Below are 17,498 nucleotides of genomic sequence, written 5' to 3' on the forward strand. Positions count from 1 at the left end.
GTTTTCATATGGAAGAGTTCCCCATGCTGATGAAATCATAGGTCTCAACCAAAAGTAAAATTAAAAAACGGAATCAATTAATCAATATTCATTTATTAAGAGCCTACTAAACACTAAATTTCAGGCCCTGGGAACACAGATAAAGAATGAAACAATTCCTATACAAGTTTCTATTTCAATCAGAAACAACAACTCAAGTATTTATATATATATATATATATATATATATATTTTTTTTTTTTTTTAAATGCAAAGAAGTTAACTACAAAGGAGCCATGGGGGCAGGGGGAAAGTAGTTTGGAGAAGAAAAGATCAAGGAAGACCAAGGAGAAGATGGTGCTTGAGCTGTGTAAAGAAACAGGGGGAGAATTCACGAAGGAAGAGGTAAGCAGGAAGAGCATTTCTAGGCATAGGGCACAGTCCAAGAGAAGGCACAGAGACAGGAGATATACTGCTGGGAAGAAGGAATAGAAAGGCAGATTTCAGGAGGGAGAATAAAATCATGACAGGAAGCAGGTTAGGGCAAGGTTTTCAAAGGTTTCAAAAACCAAACCAGGGGCAGCTAGATGGCTCAGTGGAATGAGAGCCAGGCCGAAAGATGGGAGGTCCTAGGTTCAAATCTGGCCTCACGCCTAGCTGTGTGAACTTGGGCAATTCACCTCACCCCCCCCCCATTGCCTAGGCCTAACCACTCTTGATTCTAAGTCAGAAGGTAAGGGTTGAAAAAAAAAAGCAAAACAGAAATTATATTTGATCCTGAAGGTAACAAGAAGCTACTGGAGCTTTTTATGAATAGAGGATTAACATGGTTAGATGGATACTTAATGGAAATAATTTTGGCAGGAAGGTAGAAGATTCCCCGGAGTGGTGAGAGAATTCAGGTAGTGAAATCAATGAAGAGGCTGCTATAATACTACAGATGAGAGGTGAAAGAGCTTCAACTAACAATGTGCCAGTTGTGACAAAGGTTACCCAAAAAAGGTCACAAATGAGGGAAACGTAGAGAGAGAAACATCAAGATTTTGTCAAGTAACTGGATATGAGGTGAGAGAAAGTGTGGCGTTAAGGACAATGCTAAGATTATGTACCTGGATGACTAGAAAAATGGTGGCACCTGTGGCAGAAATAGATATATTTGGGAGAGGGATGGTTTCAAAGAAAGATAAAAGATCAGTTTTGGAAGTGTTGAGTTTTGAGATGTCTTCAGGATATCTAGTTTTAAATATCCAATAGGCAATTGGTGATGAGGGAATGAAGTTCAGAACATCATCCTGAGGTAGAGTAGCAGGTAAAGGGGAGTATGGGATTTAGAAGTAAAGGGCAGAAAAAAGGGGGGGAGGCAGCTGGGTGGCTCAGTGGATTGAGAGTCAGGCCTAGAGACAGGAGGTTCTAGATTCAAATCTGGCCTCAGACACTTTCCCAGCTGTGTGACCCTGGGCAAGTCACTTACCCCCCATTACCAAACACTCACCACTCTTCTGCCTTGGAGTCAATACACAGTATTGATTCCAAGATGGGAGGTAAAGGTTTAAAAAAAAAAAGAAGTAAAGGGCATTGCTTACAATGGGGCTCATAACATGTGACCTCTAAGGTCCCTTCAAGCACTAATATTTTAAGAACAAAACAGATTTGAAAATACTAAGTTACATAGTGTATCTTTATATTTTTATGCAAAGTGCTTATTTAGTCTGAATGAAAAAGAATTAGCCTCTATAAATTCCAAATTATTTTAAGTTTATGATTGTTAATATATTATAGTTCTAAATAAATAAACATCATACATATATACAAAATACAGGTTATTTATTTTTGTAAGCATTTACATTTTTAAAATATAATTAACATGAAAACTGTTACAAATTTAATTGCCAGGGGGCAGCTAGGTAGTGTGAATTTTAAAACTATTCCACCCTAATCAGACCATTCTTTAGAAGATTTGATTTAGATATTTCCTGGTCAATAACAATAGAGATACTTGGAATAATAGAATCAGGTCTTGGGAAGTCCACATTTTCCCCACCCTCCTTAGTTTAACAAGATTAGGAAGGTCTGCACCAAACTCCAAGAGTAAGTATCTGAGAAAAAGGCAACAGACATGTGCAGAAAAAAGAACAGACTCCTGGGCTGTCCTAAGTCAAGCTAAGCCATCATTGGTACAGATGAGATGCAGAGAAGTGATGTAAAATTGTCTATATAAGGCATGTCACTTCCCCTCTCTTCCTCTTTCCCTGGAGAGACGACACTGGCTGGCAGTGTGCTAAGAGTTCCGACATCTTGGCTTGGTGGCAGCTATTGTCTGGGTTTGATGGTGAGTTTTCCCCGGGAGCTGATTTCAGGTTTGGGCATCTTGGCTTAGCCCTTTCCCTTTTGGAGTTCAAGCCTGACTCCTTCCTCCTTCATACTCAAAAACCTTATCTCCTAATCTCCTCACTAGGTACCAGCCAGGCAGGGGGAGAAAACCTACTCCTTACCTTCTTCCTTCTCCTTAATCTCCTCCACTATCAATTAAATGAACATAAAATTTCTAGCTGACTTGGGTGTTCATTAGGATTTTATAAACAAAATCCTTGGTGACCAAAAATTATTATCACATTCATTCTCAGCCATAATTTTAACCCTTACAGTATACTGTTCAGTTGATTGAGAGCCAGGCCCAGAGATGGAAGGTCCTGGGTTCAAATCTGGCATCAGACACTTTCTAGCTGTGTGACCCTGAGCAAGTCACTTATCCTCCATTGCCTAGTCTTTACCACTCTTCTCCCTTAGAACCAATACCAGTATAGATTCTAAGATGGAAGGTAAGGACTTTAAAAAAAATTAATTTTCAGTGATTTCTGAAGGGATCTTTATTGTCTTGCAGTGATTAATATCATTGTTGGGAACATGAATTACTATTGTATAATTCTATAACACCACCACCTTTAGATCATTTGACCTTTCTGTATATGTGGTAACTGCATTTCTGAGAATTTATTGTTATTTTGGATGGATGGGATACAGTCATAGTTAATGTTTTTCAGCACATAAAGACTGAAAAAAGCAAATACTTGATATTGTCACAAGGACAGAAAAGGTGCTTCTCTGTGAAGAAATAAATCAGTTTAGGAAGAATGTAAGATAATGCCCCATTTCATTAGGTGAACAGTTGGTGGTTAAAAGAAGCATTAAAAAAAAAAAAACTTTGCATCAAAAAAAATTTCTTAAATCAATAAGAAACCCAGTTTTTTAGAAGGAATATAAGAAGTTTAGTTTCCAAAAGAAGGCACAAAAGAATTTTTGCATCAATAAAAAGGGTTAAGTTATTTCTATGCAGATACTTTGCAATCTCTTCATCCAAACTCTAGAATACAACTTGTATTTCTGTCTCACACTCTCCTTTCTTTTCAATCTTCCAATTACTGTAGAAGATACAATGACCTTTCCTAGTTATCTAGGCTCAAAACCTTGGTCTCAACTTGTACTCCATACTTACTCCAAAAACCAATCTGTTGTTTTCTTGACATTTCTACCTTCACAATATCTCTTGTATATGTCTACTTTCAACTCACACAACCATCAAGTCTGGTGCAAGTTGCTATCAACATTCACCTGGCCTTCTTCTTAATGTGTTGGCCTCAAATCTCTTCCCACCCCTACTCCATACTCTACCCAAAAGTATGTCTGATCATATCAAATACTGGTCCTTTCTCTTTTTTCAGTGGGAAATTTCTGGGTTAAGTAGTTGACCTAGATATTTTCTCTAATCCTTATAACCTTTCAAATCTCCCCCAAACAGTTTTTATATGTGAGAAATAAAGCAGTTTCAGCTGCCTCCATGGTCTAGTATAGTGATGAAGAACCTTTTAGAGTCTAGGGACCCAAACTGCACCCTCACACCTCATGTGAGGCCCCCCGCCCCAGACAGGGGAGGAAGGAAGCACTCCCATTGGGCGGCAGAGCAGAGGGGTGGAGGAAATGAAAAATGTCCTTAGGTGCACATGGAGAAGAGGAGGGGAGCAGCCCCCTCCAGCACCTGTGCCATAGGTTCCCCAACATGGGTCTTAGACATAAAGAAGCCAAAGAAAGTAAAAATGTGGTGAACTATTAACAAATAAAACCAATATTTACTAACTCTTAATGAATGCTCAAAAACTCAGCAACCATTCAAGCTCCCAGCAAAGACTACATAAGTTAACCAATAGCAATTACAAAATAACTTCGTTCTTCACCCTGGCTCTACCACCCTCCAGTGCTTTGGAGAACCGAATTGAAGAATTCCAAATTGCAGAAATTTTCTCAGGTTGTACTAGCAGTAAGGCAATGTTCTGTGCCCACTGAGGAAAAGTATAGGGATAGGACCTATGTGAGTGAGGCTATATAGCACTCATTAAGTCTGAGAGAAAGAATCCAGCATTCAACAGGAGTCTATTCTATCCTTTAGAAGTCACTTCACCAGAGAACTAGACTGGTGAACAGTGAAGTTTTCAGTATAGGACGAAGCTTTAGGATCTAGCTCTATCGAAAAGCAGCAGCAGCAGGGCAGCTGTGTAATACAGTAGAGAGAGCCACACCTGGAGTTAGGAGGATCTGAGTTCAAATCTAACCTGAGATACTTCCTAGCTGTGTGACTGTGGGCAACTTACTCAACTCCAATTGCCTAGCCCTTTGCTTTTCTATCTTAGAATCAATACTAAGGCAGAAGATAAGAGTTTAAAAAAAAAGATTAAGCTAAAATAACTGAAGTGACATACTATTAAATTTAAAGGAGAGGGGAAAAGAATCATAATTTATTTCAAAAACCTGTTAGAGACAAATGGATGAAAATTATCTGAGACATAATGACGGGAGATTTCAATATCCCTTCTTCACTTTTAGTTAAGTATAAGAAAGATAAACTAAGGGAAAACATTGAACTAGACAGATTGCAAGAGAAACAATAGCTAAAAGACATCTAAATGAAACTTATTTAAAATATGTGTATATTGCTGCTGGTATGAGGGTCTAGAGTAGGTTTTCATTGTTTGTAAATTCTTAATTTGTTCAATCTCCTTTTCTGTATGAGATTGTTCTGTATTTTGCAATTTCTGTCTTAAATCTTTCTTTTCCTCCTCCTGTTCTTTGGACTGTCCCATAAGTAACTGGCTGCATCTCTTAAGCTCATTTATTGAGATATCATATTTAGGAAAATAGTTTTTAAAAGAAAATGTTCAAATGAGAGTTGGAACCTCTTAAGAATTGCCTCCTAACATGTGCCACTGATTCTTCAGAATCCTGGTTGATACCCATGATTGATTCCATTGTCCTTGAGAGTCTGTCTATAAAGCTAGCAGGGTGCTCTTCTTTCTGGTTTAGTCTCTCAAATTTGCTCCAAGCATTTGGCTTGGAACAAAAGGATTTATTGCTTGCAGAAGATCCTCCCTACACTTTCTCAGATATACCAGAATGGTGGGATTGGCAAAATCAAAACCCTCCCTTTCCTCCTCTGTGGGCCAACTGGTCCTTCCTGGTCTTTTCTATGAATTGCCTGTGGTCATGTGGGCTAAATAATTTGGACAAAAGAAAATCTGAATCTTGAAAATCGGGCTCAGATATTTTGAAGGTCCTTTTCAGCTCCATTAGAGCTCAGTAAGGCTCATTTAAAATTTTTGGGAATCTTCTTTTTATGGAATCCAATTCCTAGGTGGAGAATTGTTTGTGTATTTTTGAATGCACCACACTAGCTGATTCAGAAATCTTGGCTATATCCCTTAAAGGCAAGACCTTTTCAGTGTCTGTAACTTCCTTAGGTTTTCCCTCAGCCCCTTTCTTGTCCTTATCTTTGTTTCCTTTATCCACCAGCCCTGTTGTCTTTTTTCCCATTCCCATCATGAGCCTATCCTTGTCCTTGTTTCTACAAATATTCTTCACACATTTTCCTGACTATTTGTTAAAGGTTGGTATCTACCACAATCATTTGAACTGCTTTCTTATGTGTTATGAATTTAATGATGTCCTTGATATATGTAATAGTCTGGATTGCAAACATGAGCAAATACATATGCCTGAGTTATAATTTGCCATACCACTGTGTTGGGAATGAATGCCATGGTGTGAATTTCAAAACTATTCCACCCTAATCAGACCATTCTGTAGAACATCTGATTTAGCTATTTCCTGATCAATAACAATAGAGATACTTGGAATAACAGAATCAGAAACTATATTTCTTTGTGCACAAAAACGCACAAAAACAATTGTCATCCTCGGGTACCGAGAGACTACTACTATACTACTATTGTCCATTATTATACCAGTGACAGCACTGTACAAAATGGTGTACATCCAATAACAGGCAAACACAGTCAATACTAACACTCCACAAACTATTTGTGAGATTATCTTCTTCCCTTACTATATTTCTCTCAGCCTGGGACGGGTAAGAATTTTCTTGGGGTTCCAAATTGTAATAGATGCCACTATTAGGAGATTTATGGTAACAAGGAGGTGTTGTAGAGGTAACACCAGGAAATAAGCTAGGAAAAAGGCTAGATCTTACACTCCTCCCCCTACCACTTCTGGTTCCCTCTCCAAGTGTTTCTCTCAGAAATGGTAAGCTTGAAGAGTTTCCTCAATAACTAATCCCACAATTTTAGATCTTTTAACTAAAAGGGTTTATTCTTTTAGATAGAGGAGGTAAAGAGGGGGAGGGGGAGAGAGGGAAATAGGTTTTCCTAACTGACTATAATTTCCTCTTGATAAGAGACTTCACAGTAGGTTCAATTCAGGATTTAGAATTGAGTAGGTTCAATTCAGGAAATAAACTTATTTTCTCTAGGGGAAAGGTTGACAGCAAAGGCTGACTGAGTTCTGAGCTAAGCTCCAAAAATTCTTCTCAGTACTCAGTCAGATAAATGATCACTGACTAGGAGCAAATCTGGCCTCCAGCTTCTTCAGAAGAGTCAGAAAAGAAGAGTGAGGTTTAAGCAGCTAGACCTTTCTTAACTGCTCTCCTCCAGATTCCTCAGGAACTGTAGCCTATCTTAGTTGATTGACAGTTTCCCAAAGTTCCAAGTTGCTTGCTTTTTTCTGCTGATCCATTTTGTATTTCCATTTAATTAATTACAATATATAAATTATGCACACTTACGTGTGTGTGTGTGTGTGTGTGTGTGTGTGTGTGTGTGTGTGTACACACAGGGATATTGCTAACAACTATAGAAAGTCAGAAATCATAAATTCATTTCTTACAGACATAAAAAAAATAACTGGTTCAGGTACTACAAAATGAAGACTCAGGCCTAAATGGAGGCAACTAATAAGCTCCAGTAACTCTATTACCTTGAGGATTTAAAGGCCTTTTTATCTGGTTGCTTCATGTCTTTCCAGTCTTTTACACCTTACTGCCAATTATATACTCTACAATCTAGGTACACTGGCCTTCTCACAATTCATTGAACATGACATTTCATTTCCATATTCCATGTAATGAGTGTCCCTGACTTCCATGCCTGGAATGTTTCCTTACCCTCCAATTCCTGGCTACCTTCAAAATTCAGCCCAACTTCTTCCTCTCTCCCCCTCCTCCTCCTCACCCCACCCTCTCTCTCCCCCAATACATTCCTTCAAAGGTTACATTCCACTTAAACTATTTATATCCTGCATGAACATTTTTGCATGTTGTCTCCTCTGTTAGCTTCAACCATGTAGCACAGTAGTTGGCAAAGCACAGCAAAAGCTTAAGAATTAACACTTTATTTGCAAAGAACACCTTTTTTCTACCCTTTTGGTATATGAAGAGTTCAGTGGCTAAAAAGGGAAGAGGATTTTTATTTAATAAAACTTATAAAATGTAATAGTGAAAAAACTCAGTTTTCAGAGACACAAAATGTTAAGATAATGAGTTTGAAAAATACATTGGACAATAGTCCCTCAACTAATATATTTATTGCTAATTGGTTAAGGCCTCAGAGACTAAAACGAAGAAAATAGCAACAAAGGGTTGAAGAATATAGAGTGATTAGATAGGAACTGTTGGTGGAAAGGGGAGCTCATTAGTTTTTTATATCATAATGTAAAAGTAAGTCATTGAGTACCAGAAGGCACTGATGTGACCCTGGGAAAGCTGTAGTGGTCAATAAGAAGCAGGAAGAAGCATCAGAAAGGATCCAGCAGACAAGAAAAGTCTAGTAGCTAGCTCTTGCCTGGCTGGAGAATGGCTGACTTTTTTTTTACTTAATTAAAATTTTTAATTTTTTTCCAGATTCTATGTTGGTACAATTTTCAGATTACTTTTCTATATTCTTTCCAACCATTCCCAGGTGGCAAACTAGTAGGACATATTTCATATATACACATACACACACATATATACAACAAATATTTCCATGTTCATTATTCTGTGAAAGAAAACATATTTCTTAAAATAGAGAAATGGAGGAAAAAAAGTGAAGAATGACATCCTTCAATATATATTTAAGACTTTTTCAGTTCTTTCCATGGCACTGAATATTCTTTTTCATCACAGGTTCCCTTAATTTGTTTTGGATCCTTGCATTTCTGGATCCATAAAAGTTAGGTCATTCTACTTTATTGCTGGGTACAGCATTTTCCTGGTTGTGCTTCCTTCACTTTGCATCAATTTATAAAGGCCTTTTCAAGGTTTTTTATGACCATCTTGTTCATTTCTTTTTTTTTTATTAGATGGGGTTTTATTATTTTTTTCCCATCTGAATTAGATAAGAAGTCAACTTAGAACATTATTCCATGGTTACAATAATCACATTATTTCGTCCCTCCCCTCCACCCACCCTTCTCACAGTCCACGGGCAATTTCAATGGGTATTACTTCTGTATTTGATCAAAACCTATTTCCATATTGTTGATGTTTGCACTAGGATGTTCATTTAGTCTACAGTCCCAACCATATCCCTTCGATCCATATATTCAAGCAGTTGTTTTTCTTCAGTGTTTTTACTCCCATAATGATTCCTCTGAATGTGGATAGTGGTTTTTCTGGTAGATTCCTCCTAGTTGTTCAGGATCACTGCATTGGCACTAATGGAGATGTCCATTACATTTGACTGTACCACACTGTATCAGTCTCTGTGTATAATGTTTTCCTGGTTCTGCTCCTCTCACTCTGAATCAATTCCTAGAGGTTATTCCAGTCCCAATGGAATTCTTCCATTTTAAGATTCCTTTGAGCACAATAGTATTCCATCACCAACATATACCAGAATTTGTTCAGCCATTCCCCAATTGAAGGGCATCCCCTCATTTTCCTATTTTTTGCCACCACAAAGAGGGCAGCTATGAATACTTTTGTACATGTCTTTTTCCTTATGATCTCTTTAGGGGTACAAACCCAGCAGTGCTATGGCTGGATCAAAGGGAAGACAGTCTTTTAGCGCCCTTTGGGCATAGTTCCAAATTACCCTCCAGAATCGTTGGATCAATTCACAACTCCACCAGCAATGAATTAATGTCCCTACTTTGCCACACTCCCTCCAGTATTCATTACTTTCCATTACTGTCATGTTAACCAATCTGCTAGATGTGAGGTGATATGTCAGAGTTGTTTTATTTTGCATTTCTCTGATTACAAAAGATTTGGAACACTTTTTCATGTGCTTATTAATAGTTTTGATTTTTTTAACTGAAAATTGCCTATTCCTGTCCCTTGCCCATTTATCAATTGGAGAATGGCTTGATTTTTTGAACGATTGGTTTAGCTCTTTATAAATTTGAGTAATTCGACCTTTATCAAAGGTTTTGTAATGAAGATTGTTTCCTAACTTGTTGCTACCCTTCTGATTTTGGATGCATTTTGTTTATAGAAAAACTTTTTAATTTGATGTAATCAAAATTATTGGTTTTTCATTTTGTGATTTTTCTAGCTCTTGCTTGGATTTAAAGTCTTTCCTTTCCCAAAGATCTGACAAGTATACTATTGTGTGTTCCCCAAATTTGCTTATACATTCCTTCTTTATATTCAGGTCATTCACCCATTCTGAGTTTATCTTGGTGTAGGGTGTGAGATGTTGATGCCAACCTAACCTCTCCGACACTGTCTTCCAATTTTCCCAGCAGTTTTTATCAAATAGTGGGTTTTGGTCCCAAAAGCTGGGATCTTTGGGCTTATCATAGACTGTCTTGCTGAGGTAATTTACCGCAAGTCTATTCCACTGATCTTCCTTTCTGTTCCTAGCCAGTACCAAATTGTTTTGATGACCACTGCTTTATAGTATAGTTTGAGATCTGAGACTGCAAGTCCTCCTTCCTTTGCATTTTTTTTTCATAATTTCTCTGGATATCCTTGATTTTTTGTTCTTCCAAATGAACTTTGTTATGTTTTTTTCTAATTCACTAAAAAAGATTTTTGGTACTTCAATGAAAATAGCAATAAATAAATTAATTAATTTGGATAGGATTATCATTTTTATTATGATAGCTCATCCCACCTATGAGCAATGGTTTTCCAATTGTTTAAATCTAGTTTTAATTGTGTGGAGAGTGTTTTATAATTGTGTTTACAGAGTTCCTGTGTTTATCTCAGCAAATAGATTCGTAAGCATTTTATATTGTCTACGGTAACTTTAAATGGAATTTCTCTATCTAAATCTTGCTGCTGAAATGGGTTGAAGATATACAGAAATGCTAATGACTCATGCGGGTTTATTTTGTATCCTGCGACTTTGCTAAAGTTTTTGATTATTTCGAGCAGCTTTTTGGTTGATTCTCTAGGATTCTTTAAGTAAACCATCATATCATTCACAAAGAGTCAGAGCTTGGTCTCCTCATTGCCAATTTTAATACCTTCAATTTCTTTTTCTTCTCTAATCGCTACTGCTAGTGTTTCTAATACAATGTTAAATAATAGAGGTGATAATGGGCATTGTGTTTCACTCCTGATCTTATTGGGAAGGCTTCTAGTTTATCCGCATTGCAGATGATGTTTGCTGATGGTTTGATATGTGTACTGTTTATTATTTTTAGGAAAGGCCCTTCTATTCCTATACTTTCTAGTGTTTTCAATAGGAATGGGTGTTAAATTTAATCACAGGCTTTTCCTGCATCTATTGCGATAATCATGTGATTTTTGTCAGTCTACTTCTTAATATGGTCAATTATGTGGATGGATTTCCTAATATTGGACCATCCTTGCATTCCTGGTATAAATGCTACCTGGTCATTGTGAATAACCCTCGTGATGACTTGCTGGAGTCTTTTTGCTAGTATCCTATTTAAGATTATTGCATCTATGTTCATTAAGGAGATTGGTCTATATCTTTCTTTCTCTGTTTTTGACCTGCCTGACTTTGGGATTAGTACCTTATTTGTGTGGTAAAATGAATTTGGTAGAACTCCTTTTTGCTTATTCTGTCAAATACTTTGTATGATATTGGGATTAGTTATTCTTTGAATGTTTTGATAGAATTCATTTGTGAATCCATTAGGACCTGGGAATTTTTTCTTAGGGAGTTCTTTGATGGCTTGTCCAATTTCTTTTTATGAAATGGGGTTGTTTAGGTAATCTATTTCTTCCTCTGTTAGTCTAGGCAATTTGTATTTTTTTAAGTGTTCATCCATATCACCTGTTTTGCCATATTTGTTGCCATATAATTGGACATAATAATTTTTAATGATTGCCTTAATTTCCTCTTCATTAGAGGTGAGGTCTCCCTTTTCATCTTGTATACTATCAATTTGGATTTATTCTTTCCTTATTATAATTACAAATACCAGTACTATGTCTATTTTATTTGTTTTTCCAAAGTACCAGCTTATAGTCTTATTTATTAAATCAATAGTTCTTTGAGTTTCAATTTTATTAATTTATCCTTTGATTTTTAGGATCTCTAATTTAGTCTTTATCTGAGGATTTTTAATTTGTTCGCTTACCAGTTTTTTAATTTGCATGCCCAATCCACTGACTTCTGCCCTTCTAAATTGTTAACATATGAACCCAAGGATATAAGTTTCCCCCTGAGTACTGCTTTGGCTGCATCCTATATGTTTTGAAAGGATGTCTCATCATTGTCATTTTCTTCAATGAAATTATTGTTTCTATAATTTGTTCTTTGATTAACAGGTTTTGGAGAATTGTATTATTTAATTTCCAATTAATTTTTGATTTACTTTTCCAAGTGCCCTTACTAATTATTATTTTCATTGCATTGTGATATGAGAATTTGCATTTATTATTTCTGCTCTTTTGCACTTCTGTGCAATATTTTTATGTCCTAATACATGGTCAATTTTTGTGAATGTACCATGTGCTGCTAAAAAAAAGGTGTATTCCATTTTGTCCCTGTGTATTTTTCTCCACATATCTACTTACTCTAATTTTTCTAAGATTTCATTTACTTTTCTTACCTCTTTCTAATTTACTTTTTGGTTTGATTTATCTAGTTCAGATAGAGGAAGGTTCAGGTCTCCCACTACTATAATTTTTCTATCTATTTCATCCTTGAAGCCCCCTAGGTTCTCCTTTAGAAATTTGGATACCATTTAGTGCATACATGTTGAGTACTTATATTTCCTCATTGTCTATACTGCCTTTTATCAGGATACTTTCCCTATCTCTTTTATTTTTACTTTGGCTTCGTCATATATCATGATTCTGACTCCTGCCTTCTTCTTATCAGTGGATGCCCAATAGATCTGGCTCCATCCTCTTACTTTGACCTTATACGTATCTACCTTCCTCATCTGTATATGGTAGGGCTTTGGATTCTAATCTACTCTGCTATTCGCTTGCGTTTTATGGGTGATTTTATTCCATTCACATTCAGAGTTATGATTACCAGTTGTGTATTTCTCAGCATTTTGATTTCTACTCCTGGTCCTGACTTTTTTTCTTTCACTATTTCCTTCTACACCAATGTTTGTTTTTGGTCAATCCCCCTAGTTCCCACCCTTATTTTACTTCCCTTTATATCCCCCTTCCCTTCGTATCCCTCCCCGCCATTTGCCTTGCAGTCTTTCTAAAACAACCCCCCACCTTCTCCCTCCCTTGAACTGCTTGCCTCCCCACCAGTCTGTTTGTTACCCTTCTACTTCTCTATAGGGCGCGAATCTATTCTCAGCCCCAATGGACTGGATTGTTCTTCCTTCTTTGGGTCAATTTCAATGCATGTAAGAGTTGAGTATTTCCTATCTCCAACCTCTTTATGCTTCCAGTGTATTGATATTCTCCCCCCCATCCACCATGAGCTTCTTTGTGACATAAATTTATCCCCTTTTGTTTATTTTCCCATTTCTTTTAGTATTTACCTCTTTTTTTAGCTCTAGTTATATACATATATATATATATGTATATGTATTTATGCATGTATATATCTACATATCTATTTAAGTCTTATCCTTTCATCCTATACAGTTTATGACTGTTCCCTCTAAGTGTAATTCTTCTAGCTGCTCAGGTGATAGTAACAGTTTTTAAGAGTTACCAATGACCTCTTTTCTTATAGGGATACATATCATTTTAACTTGAGTCTCTTAAAAAAATGGTTTTGTTTTGTCTTTCTCTTTTGTTTTTCCCTCTTTTCTAATTACCTTTTGATGATTCTCTTGAGTTCTGTGCTTGGACATCAAATTTTCTGTTCAGGTCTGGTCCTTTCTTTACAAATTCTTGGAATTCTATTTTATTGAATGACCATACTTCCCCCCTGTAAGAATATAGTCAGTTTTGCTGGGTAGTTGATTCTTGGTTGTAGACCTAGTTCCTTTGCTTTCTGGAATATCATATTCCATGCCTTTTAGTCCTTCAGTGTGGATGTAGTCAGATCCTTCGTTATCCTCACTGTGGTTCCGTGGTATCTGAATGACTTCTTCTTGGCAGCTTATAATATTTTTTCGTTGGTCTGATAGTTCTTGAATTTGGCTATAACATTCCTGGGTGTTGTCAGTTGGGGATTAAGTATAGGAGGTGATCTGTGGATTCTTTCAATCTCCACTTTTCCCTTTTGTTCTAGAATATCGGGGCAGTTTTCTTGAATAATTTCCTGTAGTATTAAGTCCAGGCTTTTTCTTTTGTCATGGTCTTCTGGTAGACCAATGATTCTTAAACTGTCTCTCCTCAAATGATTTTCTAAATCCTCTGTTTTGTGAATGAGATGCTTCATATTTTCCTCAATTTTTTTCATTCTTTTGGTTCTGTTTTATAGTGTTCTGCTACCTTGTGAGGTCACTTAATTCTAGTTGTTGTACTCTGGTTGTTAAGGACTGGATTTCATCTCTGCCTTTTTGGTCATCCTTCTCCTAATGGTCTGATTTTCTTTGGAGGTCATCTTTCATTCTCTTTACCTCATCTCTCATCTCTTTTGCCTCATCTTTCACTTTCTTTGCCTCATCTTTCATCTCCTCTGACTCATTTTCAAGCTTGTTGAAAAAAATAGTTTTTCTGTTTCCAGATGACTTATCTTAGTTTTTAAATTCTTTTCCCAATTGTCTTCAGCCTCTCTTAATTGTGTTTTGAATTGCATTTTAAGTTCTTCCAAAACCTGTATCCAATTCTCTGGGATTTCTATTTTATTACTTGCCTCCTCCTTTGTATTGTTTGTTCTTGGTTCTTTGCCTGTACAGAAGCTGTCAATTGTAATTTCTTTCTTCTTTTTCTGTTGTTTGCTCATATTTACCCCTTCTTTGCTCCCCATATTTGTCTGTGCTCTTGCAAATCTAATTTTTTGGTTTTGGGACTGTCATTCTCCCCTCTTGGAGCTTTGTGAAATCTCTCAGTGCAGTCTATGGGGGAGGAGTGTTGGAGTTTGAGCTTCCCTGTCTTCTGGAGGCTTTTGATTGGATTAAATAAAAGTCCAGCAGTCAGAGAGGGAGGGATGTTGGCATTTGGCCTTCCCTGAGCTCTGAAGACTTTTGACGGGATTAAGTTCAGTTGGTTTGGGCTGGTTGTACCCTGAGGCCAAAACCTCCTAGAAGGCTGGAGCAATATGGAGGGTTGTCAGCCATTCTGACCAAGCTCTCTGCTCTTTGCTCCCTGTCCAGCTGCTTCCCCACCGCCTGTGTTCGGATGTTCTAAGCCTGGCACAGCCCTGCCTGCAAGGTACACCCTCTAGATCAGAGCCTTTGCCCACCCAGAGGTTCCCACTCCTGCTGGAGGTTTAGCACTCTGGGTGGGGTGGGGGAGGGGTCCTGGCTTCCCTGAGCTCTGAAGACTTTTGGTGGGATTAACTTCAGCTGGGTTGGGCTGGATGTGCAAGAGGCCAAAACCTTCTGGAAGGCTGGAGCAATATGGAGGGTGTCACCCACCCTGTCCAGGCTGCCAACCCTTCGCTCCCTCTCCAACTGCTTCCCCACTGCCTATGTTTGACGTTCTGATCCTGGCACTGCCCTGCCTGCAAGGTACACCCTCCAGACCAGCGCCTTTGCCTGCGCAGAGGTTCCCATTGCTGCTGGAGGCTTAGCGCTCTAGATGGGAGGGAGGACCGGGTTCTGGGACCTTCACTCTGCCTTCCCCGTAATCCCGTGTTCTCGGATTCCGGCTTCTGAAGGGCGTACCTTTTGAATTGAGTCCAGCAGGAGGATTTCCCTGCTCTGTCTTGTTGTTAGGTTTTATTTTCAGTTCCCTAGAAGCATTTAGTTTGTGATGTGTAAGGAAGGGTTTTCAGAGGTCTGAACTCTTCCTGCTCCTAAACCACCATCTTGACTCCGCCTCCCATCTTGTTCATTTCTTATGGTGCAATAGTATTCTATTATAATCATATGCTACTTTTTCAGCCATTCCTCATGTAATGGACATTCCTTCCTGCTTTAAATGTGTTTCTTATAGACAGTATATTGTAGGAATCTGGGTTTTTAATCCACTATGCTCTCCTTTTACATTTTATGGGTTAATTCATCCTGCTCACACTCACAATTATAATTAACTATGTGTTTCCCTCCACCTTATTTCCCCCATTCCTCTCTCTTCCTCTCCTTTCAACCTTTCCCTCTTCACAAATACTTTTGTTTCTGACTACCAAGTTCATCTGACCACCCTTTCCCTCAAATCCTATCCCTTTTTACTTTCCTATAGGGTAAGATAGGTTTCTACAGCCAAGTGCAGGTATATATTATTCCCACTTTTTGCTATTCCAATGAGAGTAAGGTACACGCTTTGCCTACCATCTTCCCATCTATTGTATTAGTTCTTGTGTGCCTCATCATGTGAGATAATATACTTCCAATTTATCTCCTTTCCCAATGTATTCCTCTTTCTTATCCCTTGATTTTATTTTGTGCCCTTCCCCCCCCCCCCTTTAAAAAAGAGTGGATAATTCTCATTGGAAGCTGATTGGCTTGTTTGTGTTGTCCAGAAAATCAGCCTGATAACCTTGGCAGTTCTTTGTCTTAAAGGAAACTGCTAACAGACTTAATAGCATAAAACTTTCTCAATGACTTTTTAAGGGTAACTGTTAGTTAAGTGACAAAAACTGTCTCTGTTTCATCAATTTGAGAGTAGAAATGGATTTACTCAGGAGTAGAGTGGTGAACAGTCCAACAGAAAAGTGGCTTCATGTGATGCAAAACATTCCTGAATGAATCAATAACATCAAGACTTTTAGTTTACAGTTATGAGTTGCACTAAGCATGTGGATTTTCCTCAGTCATGTTTCTATCTCAATTTTATAAAATGTATCCACCCTTCTCAAAGATGGTCCATTTTCTGCAGGGGAGAATATGGGAGTTTATATGTGGACTGTGACATATGGTTAATTTCTGCATTACTTATATTAAATACTTGGTAACATCACTGTGAATGTCTAGCTTTGTTTAGAGCACCAGTGTGGGGCTTGAGAGCAATAGTGGTGGTGAGTAGAGATGGTATTTCTTTAAAGCATCATTATCTCCAGTTCCCTGGGAGAATTTGATTGTAACAAAATCATAGAAGGCAGTTTTAACTGTATTACCTCTGGTTCTCTACTATCAGTTGAATGGTATCCTTGTCATCTCTAAAAAGATGATTCACAGGTCAGTATATCTAAACCAAATCTTTCCCCTGAGCTTCTATCCCCCAACACCAAGTGACTATTGGCTATTTCAACGTCAATGTCTCTGAGACATCTCAAACTCATCTAGTCCAAAACAGCTTATTATCTTTATAACCAAACCTACAAACATTTACTAATCCACTAAAAAATTTGGTCCTTTCAACTCATACTATTTCACTCCAAATATTATGATCAAGCCATATTATACTCTCCATTAAAAATAATCACATTTTATTGTTTTCATGTTTGCTCATGCTTTTTCATATACAAACATATATCAACAAACTTTCATTAAATGCATACTATATACTAAGCATTGAGGATGCAAAGAAAGGTCAATCAAGAAATATTTATAAAGCACCTATTTATGTGCCAAGCATTGAAAATACAAAAAGAAGCAAAACGTAGTCCCTTGCTCTCAAGGAGTTCACAATCTAACGGGAGAGACAATGCACAAATAATTATGTACAAACAAGCTATAAAGAGGATTAAAAAAACGTATTCTACAGAGGCAACTAGAATTAAGTGAAGTTGGGAAAGGCTTCCTATAGA

General features: G+C 37.5%; 1 protein-coding gene across 4 annotated transcripts in view; it reads right to left on the reverse strand.

The window, feature by feature from the left end:
* The window catches only part of DCAF5 (DDB1 and CUL4 associated factor 5), a 199,848-nt gene that overhangs the window by 84,764 nt on the left and 97,586 nt on the right, over window positions 1–17,498 (reverse strand). The window lies entirely within an intron of this gene.

Source organism: Monodelphis domestica, chromosome 1 (assembly GCF_027887165.1).
Source record: "Monodelphis domestica isolate mMonDom1 chromosome 1, mMonDom1.pri, whole genome shotgun sequence".
In the NCBI taxonomy this organism is placed as follows: domain Eukaryota; kingdom Metazoa; phylum Chordata; class Mammalia; order Didelphimorphia; family Didelphidae; genus Monodelphis; species Monodelphis domestica.